Source organism: Gadus macrocephalus, chromosome 1, assembly GCF_031168955.1.
Source record: "Gadus macrocephalus chromosome 1, ASM3116895v1".
NCBI classification, from domain to species: Eukaryota; Metazoa; Chordata; class Actinopteri; order Gadiformes; family Gadidae; genus Gadus; species Gadus macrocephalus.
In genome coordinates, this window is record NC_082382.1 from 354,530 (window position 1) to 372,264 (window position 17,735).

General features: G+C 45.1%; 2 long non-coding RNA genes across 2 annotated transcripts in view; both read left to right on the forward strand.

Annotated features, from left to right (window-relative positions):
* LOC132464803 (uncharacterized) overlaps positions 1–17,735 on the forward strand; it is a 216,888-nt gene that overhangs the window by 77,603 nt on the left and 121,550 nt on the right. The gene's annotated exons all lie outside the window — the stretch shown is intronic.
* On the forward strand, positions 9,009–11,772 carry LOC132464619 (uncharacterized). Its single transcript, XR_009527296.1, has 2 exons — positions 9,009–11,476; positions 11,510–11,772. It is a non-coding gene; the product is annotated as an uncharacterized LOC132464619 (long non-coding RNA).

Here is a 17,735-nt window from a genome sequence, read left to right on the forward strand (position 1 = left end):
TCGTTTATTTATATCGTAAGTTAGTTTATAAAAATTATTATAGGCCATTTATATATCTACATTTGACCATCTTGTAAAGGTTAGTTAAATTAGCCCTCATTAAACAGCAGGACAGATACAACATACCCAGAAATCGTTTACTACGATGTCCTATTTTGGGTTATTAAAGAAAGAAAGACAAAAAAAAGTCACAGCTCGCATCAGTACTAGACGGCACTAGAAAAACACACAAAGAAAAAGGGTGTTTTGACTTCTTGATTCAAGATTGTCAAATATATATATTATAAATGGCCTATTGTTAACATGGGCTATTAACATGATTGATAAATGTGTCTCTTGTTTTCTCTGATTAATAATGTCTCTGTGTTTAGGACAATTCTGGAGAAAATAGGCCTGCAGGGGAAGGTGACTCCCCTGCAGGCAAAGAAAAAATAGGACAATTTAAAAAAATATATATAAAGTATGTACATGTCATTTTAAATATACATTATTTGTTTTAACCATGCAAGTTAACTATGCTGAAATTTGTTTTAATACTGCGGTTGTTGTTAACTGCCATGATTGATTTCCTCTGCCTTAGGATTGCAAGTATCCAGGGTCAGGAGAGGGGGTAGGTGGGAAACCCACTGCTGCCACTTGCCCCTGGTTTGTCCCCATGGATGAGGTATTGGGACAGAGGCATTCCACCAACCCCCCTGTCCTAATTGCCTCCATCCCTGAGAACACACCAGGGCCAAGTACAGCAAGTACAGCAGTGGTGGATCAGGAGGTGGAGGACAAGGAAAGACGGCGAGGGCCAAGGTCCAGAAAGAGGGACGGAGAGGAAGACATGTTCCAGAGTCGCTCACTATCTTCCGAAAAGGACTCAAGACTCACCTGTTCAGAGTCCACCTCGACTCTGCATAGCAACCCCCCCCCCCCCCTTCTGGCCACCGTTGTGCATTGTATTGTATTGTATTATAGTACTTAAAGGTCCCATGACATGAAAATCTCACTTTATGAGGTTTTCTAACATAAATATGAGTTCCCCTAGCCTGCCGATGGTCCCCCAATGGCTAAAACTTGCGTTTGGTGTAAAACGAGCACTAGCTGTTCTGCTCGCCTTTGAAAAAACGGAGGCTCAAGTGCGCTGATTTGGAATGTCTGTATTCATGACGTCATCAGGAATCTCAGCTCCTCCCCTTACTCTGCCTGGCCCGCCCAGAGACGTTGGCCCGCCAATGAGACTCGACCGTGCGAGCGCCACATGTGTGTGTGTGTGTGTGTGTGTGTGTGTGTGTGTGTGAATACACACACTGTAACGCAAGTGTTTCTTGTCGGTTCTTTGACGTGTCTTGTATTTCCACAACAAGACTGTTGTGGGGGTTATCTGAGCCATGGTTGAGAAGGAATTGGGGGAAAGGAACTTTGGCTTTGACTGGCTGAAGTACATGAACTGCGACATGCCGCTGGTTGCTGCGAGGCACCATCGCCCGGCAGCGGGCAGCCGGCAGCAGGCAGCGCCCGGTTCAGTCGACTTCAGGTTGATGTGAAAGTGGAAGAACCAGAGACGTTGCAGAACCCGACAAAGTCGTTTGTGATTCATAATATCGTCTGGAGGCGCACACAGCTTTTGGCCGTGATAATATGTATTAAATGATATAGATTTCTATGTATCATATGATATTATTTAGATATAGAGCTCCAGGACTGTAACGCAAGTGTTGTACACTTCCTTATTATTTGGATAACCGTTCTGCTTTTGGCGTTATGGCGCATAACACGTCGGACTCTCGTCTCTGGTATTTCTACAACGAGACTCATATTGGGGGTTATCTCAGCCATGGTTGAGAAGGAATTGGGGGAAAGGAACTTTGGCTTTGACTGGCTGAAGTACATGAACTGCGTCATGCCGCCGGTTGCCGCGAGGCACCATCGCCCGGCAGCGGGCAGCCGGCAGCAGGCAGCGCGCGGTTCGGTCGACTTCAGGTTGATGTGAAAGTGAAAGAACCAGAGACATCGCAGAACCCGACAAAGTCGTTTGTGATTCATTATATCGTCTGGAGGCGCACACAGCTTTTGGCCGTGATAATATGTATTAAATGATATAGATTTCTATGTATTATATGATATTATTTAGATATAGAGCTCCAGGACTGTAACGCAAGTGTTGTACACTTCCTTGTTATTTGGATAACCGTTCTGTCGGACTCTCGTCTCTGGTATTTCTACAACGAGACTCGTATTGGGGGTTATCTCAGCCAAGGTTGAGAATGAATTGGGGGGAAGGAACTTTGACTTTGACTCCCTCAAGAACATGAACCACGACATGGAGGAGAAAGGGATTGTTGGCGGCGAATGTCTCCAGCTTGACGCCTCGTTTCCACATACGTACATTCTCGTATGCGATCCAACCGTCTCCGACCGAAAGTCCATTCATTCCTATGTGATTCTCCTTAATGTCAGTTTTTCCTCCGAGACTCCTCCCCTCCGTAAAATTTCTGTCCGGTATGTCCGTAATATACGTTCAAAAAATTTAACTTTCGCCGTCGTTTTACGGAGATACCGTATGAAAGTTTTTATGTTTTTCACAATACTTGTAAGTACCTGGCAGGCCAAACTCCTCACCGATCTCTTTCCAAGCCTGGTTGGTTTTGTTTTTATCTCTGTATATGTCGATCCTCATGTTCCAAAGTACCGGTCTCCTAAAAACGGCCATTATCATACGCTCCCACATCTTTTGTTTCATCTCATTTTCGTCCGCTTATCCGGGGTCGGGTCGCGGGGGGAGCAGCTCAAGCAGGGGGCCCCAGACTTCCCTTTCCCGGGCCACATTGACCAACTCTGACGGGGGGATCCCGAGGCGTTCCCATGCCAGTGTTGAGATATAATCTCTCCACCTAGTCCTGGGTCTTCCCCGAGGTCTCCTCCCCACTGGACGTGCCTGAAAATAAATTCATGCCCGTACGTAAAACACTAGCGACTCCTTCCGTAAATTTACGGAAGCACGGATACGAAAAACATACGTATGTGGAAACGAGGCGTGAGACCCGCTGAGGGACCACCGCCAGAGGCGGAGGTGCCTAAGCGCTGCCCGGCAACGATCCCTTTCTCCTCCTTGTCGCGGTTCAGTCTACTTCACATTGATGAGGACGTTGAAGAACCAGGAACGTCGGAGAACCCAACGCGGTCGTTTGAGATTCATAATATCGGCTCACACAGCTTTTTGCCGTTATAATATATATTATATGATATAGATATCTATGTAGGCTATATGATAATATTTAGATATAGAGCTCCAGGACTCCCGTGTGTTCTAGAATATTTACAGAACACGGCTAAAGGCTGTGTGCACCTCGCCATTGCGATACGTCCACTGTAAACAGAGCGCATGGTACCGTGGCTGCAAGCTGCTCAGGGCCACACCCCCACCCTCCTCCTTGACCCGCCTCGCTCCTCCTCATTTGCATTATAGCTACAGACACCAAAACAGCGCATTTGGGGGAAGCTCAATGTGCGACTGGCTCGGAGTGGCTGTAACTCTGCACCACGGCTGAATTTCGGGAACGTCTTTGAATACTGTGTTAGTTGCCCACTAATACCTATATTAAAGAATACATAAAATAGCATGTCATGGGACCTTTAACTGTGTAACAACTGCAGTAGCTGCTATCATGGCTGTAATACGGGGAATTGATTAGCCTAGCGATTGTGGTACTTGCAGTTGGTTCTATGAACATCCTTTCTGTACCGACACCGATATATTGATGCACTTCTTATGACAAATGTACTTATTGTAAGTCGCTTTGGATAAAAGCGTCTGCTAAATGCCCTAAATTTAAATGTAAAATGTAAATGTTCCAGTAAATAAAAGAGGACATGAGGCTACAAAGGGAGGCAGAGGAGAGAAGAGCCCAGGAGAGAAGGGAAAGAATGGATAGGTTTTTCTCAATTTGAGCGTTTGGTGGACAAATAACTTATGTTGTTATTTACATATTTATTGAAACTAACTTATTTAACTAACTTTTTTTGATTAACTATTTATTAAAACCCTAACTAACTTTTTTGTATTGACTAATGTATTCGACGTATATAAATTATAAAACATCTATACAACAATAAAACTATTTACAACAAAAAACATTCATGTGACTATTTACAACAATTATTATAAAACTATATACAAAAACATAACGATAAATAATAATTGTTGTTGGTTTCTTAGTTATTTTTTTCGCGCTGTCCGGTTTAACTTCTGTTTACTAACAGGTCAGGTCAGCTGTCAGGGTTGCTAGGTGACAGGAGCAGCCCGTGGTCACGCAAGATAAAGGGCGGTAACGGTTTGTTACGTAAACCGGAAATACTCCGTAGGCTAGATCGTCCCATTTCTTCGGCCTTCGGAGTGTCCTTTGCGGTCTACGAAGGATGCGTCCTATGAATTGGGACACAGCCAGCGAGAGACACAGGCCGTTTCTCAATTCGCGTACTTGTGCGTGCTCGTGAAACGTCATCAGTCGTTGCCCGAGCACTGTTCCAATTCGAAGCACGCATCAAGCGAGTACTGTCGTAAAACCCGGAAGTGTTCTTGATGCGTGCTCGATCTCGCCGTTTCACCCTGGTTTCACCGAGCATGCATCGGAGGTGGCTCGTGTGTGCTTGCAATCGCTATAAATCCCAGGATGCATTTCGCCCTCGCAGCAGTACGATGGCGGACAATATGGAGAAGACGCACAACTGTAGCTTAAGTTACTCTTAACTTATATATATATTTATATAATATATAATATAATAATAATAATAATATATAAATATATATATATATAAAGTCGTGTGTGTATAGTAATATTTTGAATAAAAATTACAACAGGAAGACCTTCCCGAGTTATTAGACCACCTTTGAGGTTCACAGACGGCTTTGAGGAAGAAGAGACTTCTTGTGAAGAAAGGTAAAGTAAAAAAAAAATTGTTTCTAGGTGCTATTTGGGGATATTTTTTGTGAGTGACAGATTTATCTCTAGTTCAAACTGTTACTAATGAATGAATATGGTATATAATATATGGTATACAATATGTAACACTCAATAGTTTTCAGGCTACTGGGTTAGATAGATAGATAGTTTATAAACATATAAATATACTATCTATGGTTTAGCTCTCACTCCAGTGTGTTGCTAATGGGGATCCCAATCAGATCAAATCAAACCGCAGTTATGTATTAGGCATACGTTTGAATCAAACGTATGCCTAATACATAACTATGCGTATTCTTTGTTTGTTTGGTGATTTTTTTAGAATAGTGTAACATTACCAAGTCTTATTTATATTTATATGGTTGTACAGTGTATGATGCCTTGTTTTTATTTTACAGTGTGGTGAAGGAGGAGTCCCCCAGTGTCACTCAGGGACGTTCAGGGAGGAGCAATGGGGCTGGAGGTGATGCTGGCACTAGTAGAGACCGAAGCCGCTCACCACAGCACCAAGAAAGGTGGAAGATTAGGCTGAGCCAGATTATGGAGTCCCTCAAAAGCTGAGATTCAACCCCCAGGTGTCCAACCCCCTCTAAGTATGGGAAACCCACCACCAGGTGAAATTTTCTCTAATTTTTTTGATTTCCTGTGTCAAAACACCAATAAGTATGCGGCCAAAAACCTAGAGAAAGGGAGAAGGTTCCTCTGGAAAGAAATCCAGCCGGAGGAGATGACAAAATTCATTGGCATGTTGCTGTACATGTCAGTGCTGGACCTGCCTAAGATACGAGATTTCTGGAGAACCCAGAGTATATTTAGTGTCCCTTTCCCCGCCACCGCCATGACCCGAGACCGATTTAGGGCAGTGTTAGGGAATATTCACGTGAGTGACCCAGCTCAAAGCGAAGAAAATGACGCCAAAAAAGGCACTGATGATTATGATCACCTCCACCTTGTCAGACCGCTTATGGAGATGATCCAGATCAACTGCAAGTCAATTTACCAACCAAGGCAGCACATTGCAGTTGATGAGAGGATGGTTGGGACCAAGGCCAGGCTTGGTATCAAGCAGTACATGAAGGCAAAGCCTACGAAGTGGGGCCTGAAGTTCTTCGTGCTTGCTGCAGCAAACGGCTACACTTTCGACTTCAAGCTCTACACAGGCAAGTCCAAGACGGCCACAGGGAAGGGGCTCTCCTTCGATGTTGTTGACGGACTGATGGATAGAGGATACCTGGGGTCAGGTTATATTGTGTACACTGACAACTTTTACACAAGTCCCCTCCTCTACCGACACCTGAGCCAGGAGGGATTCGGAGCTTGTGGGACATACAGGTAATGTGCAATCTGCTCCTAGTGATGTGTATCATATGGATAAAATGGAAGTGAAGAGAATACATTTTGTTTCAATAGAATTATTCCTAACAAAGGACTACTTGTTCATCTGACCAACGTCAGGAACCTTTGCAACATCTACAGCAAGATAAGCCTGGAGCCAGAGGAGGACACAAGACGCAAACTAACATATAACTGAGCATTTGTAACTTCTTGCTCTCTTCTCCTCTGAACTCTGATGTGATCACATCAACCCTCCTTGTCAATTTACTCAAATAAATCTGAGGCCGGATACCGAATTCTAAACCTTTCTCCATGGTATTTATTCCTTCATAAATAAGGCTAAAGAACACGTTATTTTTTATTTCTAACAGTATGCATTTACTATGAAATGATAATAAAGTAACCATCTTCTTCTTATACAGGCAAGGAAGAGTCGGTGTCCCTACCACCCAGGAGAATGCCATAACGAAAAGGTCTCCACGTGGCACTATCCGGTGGATCAGGGACAGGGATCTCCTCTTCGTAAAGTGGATGGACACAAGAGGTCTCCCTGTGCTCCACCATCCACCCCGTTTACAGTGGGGATACAGTGCAGCGTTGGCAGAGAGAAGACGGTGATGGGCCACACCAACATATCTCCATCCCCAGACCCACCACGGTAACCGAATATAACAGGTACATGGGGGGAGTCGATACATCCGACCAGATGATTGGGACAAATTCAGTCCACCGGAAGACGACAAGGTGGCCCACCACTGTGTTCCAGCATCTGGTGGACATCGCTGCGACCAACTCCTTCATTATTCACAAGGAGTGTGCCAGCCTGCAGCAGGTGAGACCGATGACCCGTCAGCAATTCCAGGAGGAGCTTGCTGCACACCTCCTTGGGGTTGACCACAGAAATGGGCTTCAGAAGACGAGCTACCACCATCTGCCTGTTCCCACCAGCGATGAACAGACGAAGAGTAAGAGGGCCACCGGTGGGCAACGGCGCTGCAAACTCTGCCAGAGGAGCACTGCCTGGCAGTGTGAGGACTGCGCTGTAGGCCTGTGTCTGCAGCCAGACAGGAATTGTTTCAGGCAGTACCATCAAGGCGTGGAATTGTAAATAGAATTAGCCAATAAATGTTTGTAAATACTAACCATAATATAATCAGTTTTTGTAAATTTAAGAGACAAAGAATGAAATGTTTTGTTGTAAATAGTTGTAAACTCTTCAACCTTTCAAATGAAATGGCAAAATCTGTTATTCATGTATGATTGCAGTGTTTTTTGCTCACTAAAACACTAAAATCCAGATCAGTTTTTGTGTTTTTCTTCATTTTGAACTGTGATTACACATTTATGACATGTAGTAAATTGTAAAACACTGACAGATATTGAATGTTCCAGGTATTTTGAAAAAATGGGCAAAAGAAATTACTCACAAGACATTTTCTTACCTTTTTATAGTCAAAATAAGCAAAAAAGTCCAGGCGGACAATTTGAGGCCTAGGACTCAAAGGGTTAATATGTTTATGTTTGAAATTGTGTTCCCGCTCTGTCTGAGGAGCGCAAGAATGGGGGCGTCACGGTCACGTACGCATAGACGGGAAGGAAACGGGGACAATTTTAAGAGCCATAGAAGCACAGGAACCGTATTGGGCCCCGTCCACACAAAGCCGATTTCATGGCGAAACCGCAAAAGTCTTGTACGTCATCGCCCCACCCCTCGACCCTCTAGCCAATGACTGTTAAGCCCACGGAGTCTCACCCTGGAATGTGTACTACAGCGTTTCTACAGATCTACCTGGTTTCCCTTGACGGTTTCGCCCATTTCGGCTTTGTGTGGACGGGGCCTTACTACAGAACGAAAGTAATCAAATGAGGTGTTGGCATTTCCCCCCAAAAAACGGGACAAATTGTGTCTGGAACAATTAACTAGCTCCTGGTGAACCAGCCAGTGCAGCGGGAAGAGCTCCTGGTGAACCAGCCAGTGCAGCGGCAGAGGGGAGGGCTCCTGGTGAACCAGCCAGTGCAGCGGCAGCAGCGGGAAGAGCTCCTGGTGAACCAGCCAGTGCAGCGGGAAGAGCTCCTGGTGAACCAGCCAGTGCAGCGGCAGCAGTCGGAAGTGATCCTGGTGTACCAGCCAGTGCAGCGGCAGCAGCGGGAAGAGCTCCTGGTGAACCGGCCAGCACTAGTGCAGCAGCTGTAGGTCAGAAAAACCCAGCTCTCTGCAGAACGAGTGAGGGGAAGACTGTCACGTGCTCGCTGTGTACTCGGGAGGTGATGGGTGAGGACTACACGCAGCACCTGTCAGACTACAACGTCCAGGAGCGATGTGAGCAGTGTGGCGCAACGGCCTGGGGACTCGTTGGATTGTCGGAGCACATAGAGAGTGCTCACCTTTTGAGCAGTCCAACAGAACAATACACTACAATACAGCAACACAGCAACCCACCAGTTGTTCCCGTCCCTGCTCCTGCCCCTCCCATAGCCCAAGAGACGTCACCGGCAGCACCACAACCACACACACTAACTCTGCGGCAAGTGAACTGGGTTTTCTGCCGAAGCAGTTCTTAAAAGTTATAAATCAGGCTGACCGGGAGTGGATCACACAGATCCTATACGACAGAACAGGACAGGACAGCTAAAGCAAAAGCTCACACAGAACTGGTACCATCCTCCAAGCCCCACTAGTTCCACCTCACCTCCACCACACTATTTTAGGCAGCGGATGTTCTTGTGGGCTCCAATGAGGATGTGGGGCATCCCTCTTAAATGCACATCGTGTAACAGGAAGATAAACCACTATGGCATTGACACGAAAGTGAGAGAGGTGATAGATGTGGACTCCAGATATTATCTGGTTATTGGAGACTACCCAAGGTTAAGTAAATGCATGATCCCTGTCTGCCTTGGAGTAGTGAGATCTTGCAGCAGCTGGATCCCTCCCACCGTAACAAGTATCCTGCTGTCCCAACAACACAGCAGGCACTGGAGAGAGTGGGTCACAAATGTTGCGATCACGCACGGTAGGGAACAGCTCCAGCTACTCACAACAGGTCTTGCAGGAGGTACACAGCGAGGAGTGGGCAAGGCGGACTATCGACTACCTCACTGATTGTGAGGTCCATAAAAAGGTGTTTCCTCACCAAGTCCAAACCTGTATACGAACAGCCACCCACCTTCAGTCATCTGCTCCTGGCTCAGTGGTTTGAAAACGTCCACATAAATGTGGTTCTTGGCCACCTGGATGAGTTGAAAGGTGTTATAACCTCAACTTATGGCAGAATCTTAAAGCTGGACTCCACCAAGAAGGTAAAAGTTAAATTTGTTTTCATTATTGTTTATTAGTATGTCCAATGATTTGCTAATGTCTTCTGTAGATCAGTAAAAAGCTTGCATCTGGCATTGTTAACACGGCCACGTGGATGAGCAAAATCGGCAATGAACTTGGCCAAGTTCTTAACTCAGTGCTGACCACTGGTGAGGGGGCTGGCCTTGATGACCTGTGCCAAGGCGTTGTCCGGAGGTACAGGGATGCTGGTGAGCCAGAGCCAGATGCCATATATGTGGACAGGGACTGCTGCAGTGAGTCAGGTGTGTTGCATTCAATTTGTGCTGTGATGTTTCTTATGAATTTGCTATGTTTGATAAACAGTTTCAGCAGGATATTAATGCAATTGGTAATGGGCTAACTGGAAACAATCTGAATTACGTTATGTATTTATGGTGTGTTGTTTATTATAGGGGAGAGCCCAGTTCTCACTTGATTTCGTCCATGGACCTTCACAGTGAAACTGGATGTCTTTCACTTCATGAGGCGCTTCACCAATGGCCTGACCAATGAGCACCATCTACTATATGTCACATTCTTCTCAAAACTGTACAGCTGCATTTTCGAATGGGACTAATCAGACATTGAAAACTTGAACAGGCCAAGAGGGCAGAGCTGGTGGAAAAACACCTTGGTCACATTCCTACTCATAGCCAGGTGTTAGTGGGCATCACCTCCAGCGAACTGGCTAAGCACTGCCGCAGGAAAACTCGAGGGGTTGAGGAGACTCACGCCCTCATCCAACAACTGCTGGACTCCATGTGGGACCACACGGATACCACAGGGTTATCGCTCATCAACAAAGAGAGCATGTCTCCTGTGTTGGAGGTGCAGCAGAAGCTCTTGCCCTTCATCCAAGATCCACCTGGTGTGTAGTTGTACATCAACACCGGATCAAGGTACCCAATTGTTGTATAATATCACCTACCTCATGATGTCTGCACACAAAATTTGCGGAGAATTAGGAACAAGCATTAATCCCTTGTATTACCGCCCTCCCGGTCTCTGGCCTGTTGAAAATGTTTGTTTCCCCTGAGCATTCGGGGTCATCACACCTGCCCAGTGTGAGTCTGGTTTCCCAGTCTTCGTCATTTCTAAAGATAAGGACATGAAAACAGCTATTATTAGGTAACAGCTGTAAATATCCTGGCCTAAACTACTTCATCCCGGATCATTCAAGGAAAAAATTATAAATAAGAAATATCGAGATACCAGAAATAGTAGGATATGCATACCCCTGACATAATGCATAGACAGCAGTGGCGGCTGGTAGTTTTTAAAGTGAGGGAGGAAGGACCGCGCGCTTGGTTGCCATTGGCCTGCTTGCACTGTTGGTGTATGGTGGCATAAGAATGTGAGACTCAAGTTGTTTCAGGGTGTTTTGGTGAACTACAAAATAGTAGGGCGGGATAGTTATGTGAATAAATTTGATACAAAGGCACCAGTGGCATCACTGTAATTTGAAAGCTGGTGGGCAGCATGTCTTTGAAATGGACTACAAGGGCAGAAGGAAAGGATGCAAAGCCCATTAGTCAAATCAGGCCTACTCTTGATTTGTAAAAGTAAATACAATTATCTGGGCCTATTTTTGCCCTCAATGACTGAAGTTATTGGTTGTAATTTAGCTATGTTTATTTTCATTCACAATTGTTTTAAGAAAAGACTGACCAGAAGTGATGCCATTTAAAATGCATCATGCTCTGAATCATTCACCCGTTCCACACCATTTCCACAATATCAAACAGAACGGTCAGAGTAACAAACTAGTAAAAGAACGAGAACATTATTCTAGATTCAACCTGATCTATAGGCATGGTGCCTAGCAAGGAAAGTCGCATAGCAGCACCAGCGTGAACTTGACACTAGTGGTGGCGTTTGGTTGCCCTATCAAGATTTTTCACATCAGAGAAACCATGAACAGCCCACATTGGAGATTTGCCATTACTCATTAGCAAACAGAGCCAGCAATACAGTCGATTACTAGTAATGCTACCAGTAAGCCATGAGTACCTAGCAAACCATGTAGCACCCACAACACTGACGTTGCCATTACTTTTGGTGATCTCGATTTTGCGAAGTGCTCTACCTTTTTCTTTGGTCGCTAACTTAGCACTGTAACTCAATGAATGGAATGCTTTGTGTAATTAAACATGAACAATGTCCTCTGTTTCCAATGTTTCCATTGTACACTTTATTCGAAAATGTTAGAATCTCGTTATCCTTCAGATGATTTCACCTGCTTTGCGTCTCTTCGACTGAGCGGCAATGCAGGCAGAGCGGGTTTGTTTGTTATCGATAGCGTTGCCAGATTGGGTAAATTTCCCGCCCAATGATAATTTTCCCAGTCTAAAGAGGTTAAACGTAGCCCTATTGGGTGGGAAATCTGCCCAATCTGGCAACACCGCACACCAGCCAGGGATCCTGCTGATTGGTTCATAGCGCAACGCGACTAGATTTTTGCGCGAATCAGACGCCTGTAAGGTCACACCCACTCAGAGGAGGACTTTCCTCCTCTCTCCCATTGAAACCCATGTTATTCACCGGCCGCCAGTACTTTCTGGGAAATGAATGGGAGTCAACGGAGGCTGAGGGAGCCTCCTCCCTGAAGTAGATTGTCAAAAGGCGATAGGGGGTGCTAATGTCCCTTTACCCAGGGAAACGAATATTATATATTCAAAGGCACTAAAGTAGTCATATTTAAGGGCATTAATTCATTACAGTAGTCTGGGCAATCTACATTTTTTATTCTCAAAAATTTTAAGGAGGATCTTCCTCCCTCTCCTCAATGGAGAAGCCTCCACTGATATACAGTATAGTACAAGCAGCGATTTCACATATTTGTTAAATCATAGCCTATATACGGGATAGAGAACAGCTGCAATCCCTTCCATTGATACATCATAACATTGTTTGGGTGTTTTGATAGTGTTACGTATTTTAAGAACGTATGCTGCCCCCACATAGCCTCTAGGAAGCAGATTCAAACACACAAGCTGTATTACCCTCACATAGCCACTAGGAAGCAGGACCGAACATATAAGCCGTAAATACTGTACATAGCCACAAGGGGAGCAGGACCTTACTGAAGGCTGCTCCATCCACAGAAGGCAGCACCTTTAGATAGGTGAAGAAGCCAAGGCTAATACGTCACCACGCCCACTTCATATAGACCACGCCCACTTGACCCGATCAATCTCGACACTAGAGAGGTTGGAGGGGAGAATCTTCAGGCAGCTCAGACTCGAGGGTTAGACTTTAGACTTTAGATTTTATTGTCCCCAAGGGGAAATTTTTCTTCACTTCACAGTACATTGCATATGTGGGCCGCACGCCGACAGACAATAAACAGAGACAAATAAACATCTACACAGATCTGCATAAAACATCTACACAGAGTAGGACTGGGGGTGATTTATCTTGGCCTTTTATTAAGTGCTGTTATGGCTGCAGGCACCAGGCTTTTGCCGTAGCGGGCCCTCCTGCACAACAGGGACCTATACCTGCGTGCAGAGGGCATGACAGTGAAGTGGCAGTTGAGAGGGTGTGTGTTGTCCTGTGCTATTACGGATGCAATGCGTGAGATGGCCTTTATATTGAGTTCTGAGAGTGTGGGTGTGGGGAGACCAATTAATTTGGCAGCTATATTTGTGACACGTATAAGTTTGGCCCGGTTTTTGACAGTAAGCATGTTAAAGAAGCAGGTGGAACAGTAGAGCAGAATGGGTTGGACAATACTTTGATATAACAGAAGGAGGAGATGGGGGGCAACATAGAGTCCTTTGAGTTTGCGGATGGCATACAGTCTTTGGTGGCTCCTTTTTTGAATGTCCGTTGTGTGCTGGTCGAAATTGAGTTTATTGTCCTGAGTGAGTCCAAGGTATTTAAAGCTGTCAACTATTTCTACTGTGTCATTGTTGATGAGAGTGGGGGGCTGGGGGGATGGGTTACCTATTGTTATTTCTTTTGTTTTGGCTACATTGAGATGGAGGAAGTTATGTGAGCACCATTGGGTGAATTGAGTGACAGTGTTGTGGTAAACTGATACAGAGTTATTGTCTGATAAGAGGGCGAGGATGGCAGTGTCATCAGAGTATTTGAGGAAGGTGGTGGTGTGGGAGGGGCTGGTGCAGTCGTTGGTGTACAGGGTGTAGAGGAAAGGGCTAAGCACACAGCCCTGAGGGGCTCCTGTGTTGGAGATGAGTGAGGGTGATGTGGTTGTGCCTACCCGAACAGCTTGCCGTCTGTCACTGAGGAAGTTGTGCAGAAGATGGATCAGGATGGGTGGAGTGTTGAGGTGATGAAGCTTCTGGATGAGCAGGTGTCTCTGGATGGTGTTGAAGGCGGAGCTGAAGTCCACGAATAGAATTTTGGCGAAATTGCCTGAGGAGTCCAGGTGCTGGAGGACCAGATGCAGCAGGCAGGCGACAGCGTCCTCTGTGCCCCTTTTGTTTGGTTAGAGTTTTGATCACCTGGGAGTCGCTCAGCACGTGTTCGACACACTTCCCCTCCTTTTGCTCCGTAGTTACCATACCGAAATACTTTGACAAATAAAGTGAGTTAAAAGCGATCCAGATTGGACTACTTTCTTCGAAGAACTCTGCAATAGTATCAGACATTGTCAGTAACTATATAGGGCCGGCTAGGTCCTATAATTATTTTTTTTATTAATCCCTTTGCTCCTCTTGGGTGCATAGCCTGGGCTAGGGCCTATATAGCGATGTTATAATAATAAAACACGTAGATAACCAGCACACACACGGACTACTCGCATATACACACACACAAATACCACTTATAAAGACACAGTAAAACATGTCAACGAAAAAAGCTTTCGGTAAATGGCTATACCTATACGTCAATAGTATTTGAGGAAGTTCAAAACACTGTAGTCGTCCAACAGCAGTGAGCATTGCACGGCAACCAGTAGGTGTTGAATGGCAACCGTCACTAACCAATCCGGATACTGTCCGTTGACCCAGAGATTTCTTTGGCTCTTTTGCCCCACTGGTTAGGAGTGTTCGCTACTGTGTTAGGAACTGTTAAGGTACGGCCACACTGAACGCGTTATGCTCGTTAGAGGCGTAGAAAATCGGCATTTTTGCATAGGGAACCATTGGTTTAGGTGCGTAGATGTGTTACACGCGCTAAAGCAGCGCATTAGGTGTTCAAAACGTTTTACGCACCTAAATAATGCGCCCAACGCACCTACACACGGAGTTCAAAAAATGTAACTTTTTACGCTCCTACACATTAGCCACGATAGCCAATCAGCGTTGAGCTTGACCCGATGTCACTGGCAGAGAGAGGGAAGACAGGCACTCCACAGCTCAGCAGCGCTCTGCAGCTGATATGGAGCGCCTGTAGTTGGTGTCCTGACGGGAGACCCTGGCACCAACCCGGGCTAGCAGGTCATCGAACATGGCCCCAGTCTACCGAAAATACCGCTGGAACCGGCCGTCATCCAGGCGGAGTTCCTGGAGGAGGTGGTGAAACTCACCCAGCTGTGAGTGCCTACAGTGGATGTCATGCACCCAAACACGATGGTGTTTGGGTTTTCTAATCTCCTCGAACTCCCACAACAAATACAGCACAGCGTTGGTGGTGACCTCAGCCATGTTTGTGGAGCAAAAGAAAAGTAGCGGGGGAAAATAAGTTTTGGGCGGGCTCATCTAGCTGCGTAGGCGCGTTACACGTTCAGTGTGGCCGTACCTTTAGGAGTTGTTAGGACTTTGTTAGGAACTGTTAGGACTTTGTTAGGAGTTGTTAAGAATTTGTTAGGAACTGTTGGGCAGTCCATTCGGTGACAGACAACACACAGCCATAAGTTTGAAGTCTCTCAATTGCTCAAACAGTAATGGCGCGTTTCCATCGGAGGGTGCGGTTCGGTTCGCAAAGGTGCGGGACGGATCGCGTTTCCACCGCCCAAAGTGGCCGTGACCTGGACTGAGCCGTACTCGTCTCGCAGTACTCCTCTGTTGGGGTACTGAGACGCCTGAAAGAGTGCCAGCAAGTTCGAGCTACACCCGCCCTCCTTTGATTGGTCGACAGAATCGTCACTTCCGGGCGACATGGGGATAAAAACTAACAAACAGTATTATTCTGGACAATGGACATGTCGCCCAAAACTTTAACTTGGGCGAACAAGGAGGTGGAGATGTCTCTCTGCATTGTTGGGGAGGAAGACGTGTCGAGGGAGCTTGATGGAGCAGTTTTATTTGTTTTCATTTTATCTAGTTTAGTTTAGTTTATTTGTTTAGCACAAATGACAAAATCTGGGCAAGGCGGGAGCGAAGCCTATGTAGGCTTGTACAGAGTTCCACGCCTAGTGCCATTTCATGATACGTTTGACATGCAGGCTAAACAATAAATATTGTATCCACTAAAAAGAAGCATTGAAAGCAAGGTTATAAGGATCCAAAGCAAAACGTATAAAAAATACAATTTATTTTTATTTATTTTTCCTGAGGAGGAGATTCAGGTAGACGGTAAATGTTTCCTCAGTTTCTTTTTAAATGCAATGTATGGTCAAATAGATCTTAGCTGTGGGCTTAATTAACTCCATAGCTTCGGGCCTCTGAAGGAGATATTAAACTGGTGCCTAGATGTCCGCGTGCGTGGTAGGAGTAGGTTGTTGTTTCTGTTTCTCGTATTGTATGTCTTATGTGGAAATAAAAATATTCTCGAGAGTGACTGGGAGATCAAGTTTTCTATAAATGAACTTATGGGCAAGCAAACATGTTTGATATGCATTCCCTTTATCAATAGGTAGTAAATTATATTGTTTAAAAAGGGGTGAAGATGGGGCATATCTACTTGAGTGAGATATCAACCTAAGAAATTTCTTCTGTATGATTTGTATTTTTTCTGAGATAGGTAGGGTAAGTTGCCGCCCAGAATATATTACAGTAATTGATACATGGAAACAAAAAACCATAGTACAAGGCTAGATGAGCTGAGGAGTGAATTAAGTGCCAAACCTTCCTCAATATGCCCAGCAACTTGGGAGATCTTTTGGAGACCACTATCGATGATAACCCCTAGGAATTTGGTTTGTTGAACGAGTTCAATTTCAGCGCTGTTAATATAGATTTTAGCTTCCTCTTTAGGATAGTATTGCAAAAGATCATGAAGTTGCATTTTTTCACATTGAGAGTCAGCTTGTTCAGTTGAGACCATTTTTCTATAGTAGATAGTTCATCACTAACATTTTTCATCAGTGAGTTGAAATCTTCATGTGAGGCTAAGAGGTTGGTGTCATCCGCAAACAGTACTGGAAGGAGATTAGTGCAAGATACGGCCATGTCGTTAAGAATAATAAAGGACCCAGGATTGATCCATGGGGAACACCATACAAAATCTTTGTTATTTTCAAAGAAAAACCATTCATGTACACATACTGTTCTCTGTAGATGAGATAATTCCGAAACCAATTCAAGGCTGAATTCTCCACTCCATATCTATTGAGTTTTGCAATGAGTATATCATGACTGACCATGTCAAAAGCTTTACTCAAATCCAGGAAGACTCCAAGAGCAAATTTCCTGTTATCGAGAGACGATGAAATATAATTCACAATCTGTAAAAGGGTGCTCAGTGGAGTATTTTTTGCGGAAGCCATGTTGGTGTTTGTATTAGACCCCGAAGCCATTTGTTTTGAGAATAATGGCTGGCTGATGAAGTTATTGGCTGGCTAGCCGGCTCAGCCAAAACCTAAATGGCTGCTGCAGCCGCCAAATTTTTCATGGCTACAAACGGCTGAAGCTGCCACACTTCATGTCTATGTTACAGTGATTTACTATATCTCAATATTTCCAAGCAATACATGGATTACACTAATATATATCAGTGGCGGCTGGTAGTTTTAAAAGTGAGGGAGGAAGGACCGCGCGCTTGGTTGCCATTGACCTTTGGTGTATGGTGGCTTAAAGGGGACATATTATACCACCAGGTTTGACTGTGATTAGCCATTACAAGCCGTTTTGAAAATGTGCAGCTTCTGACATCACAGGTGGGCGTGTCCACCTAGATGTGTGCTGGATAGATCAGTCTACCAGCCTACCCAGTGGACTGTAGCAAACGTTGCTTATCTATCCGTCATACATCTAGGTGGACACACCCACCTGTGATGTCAG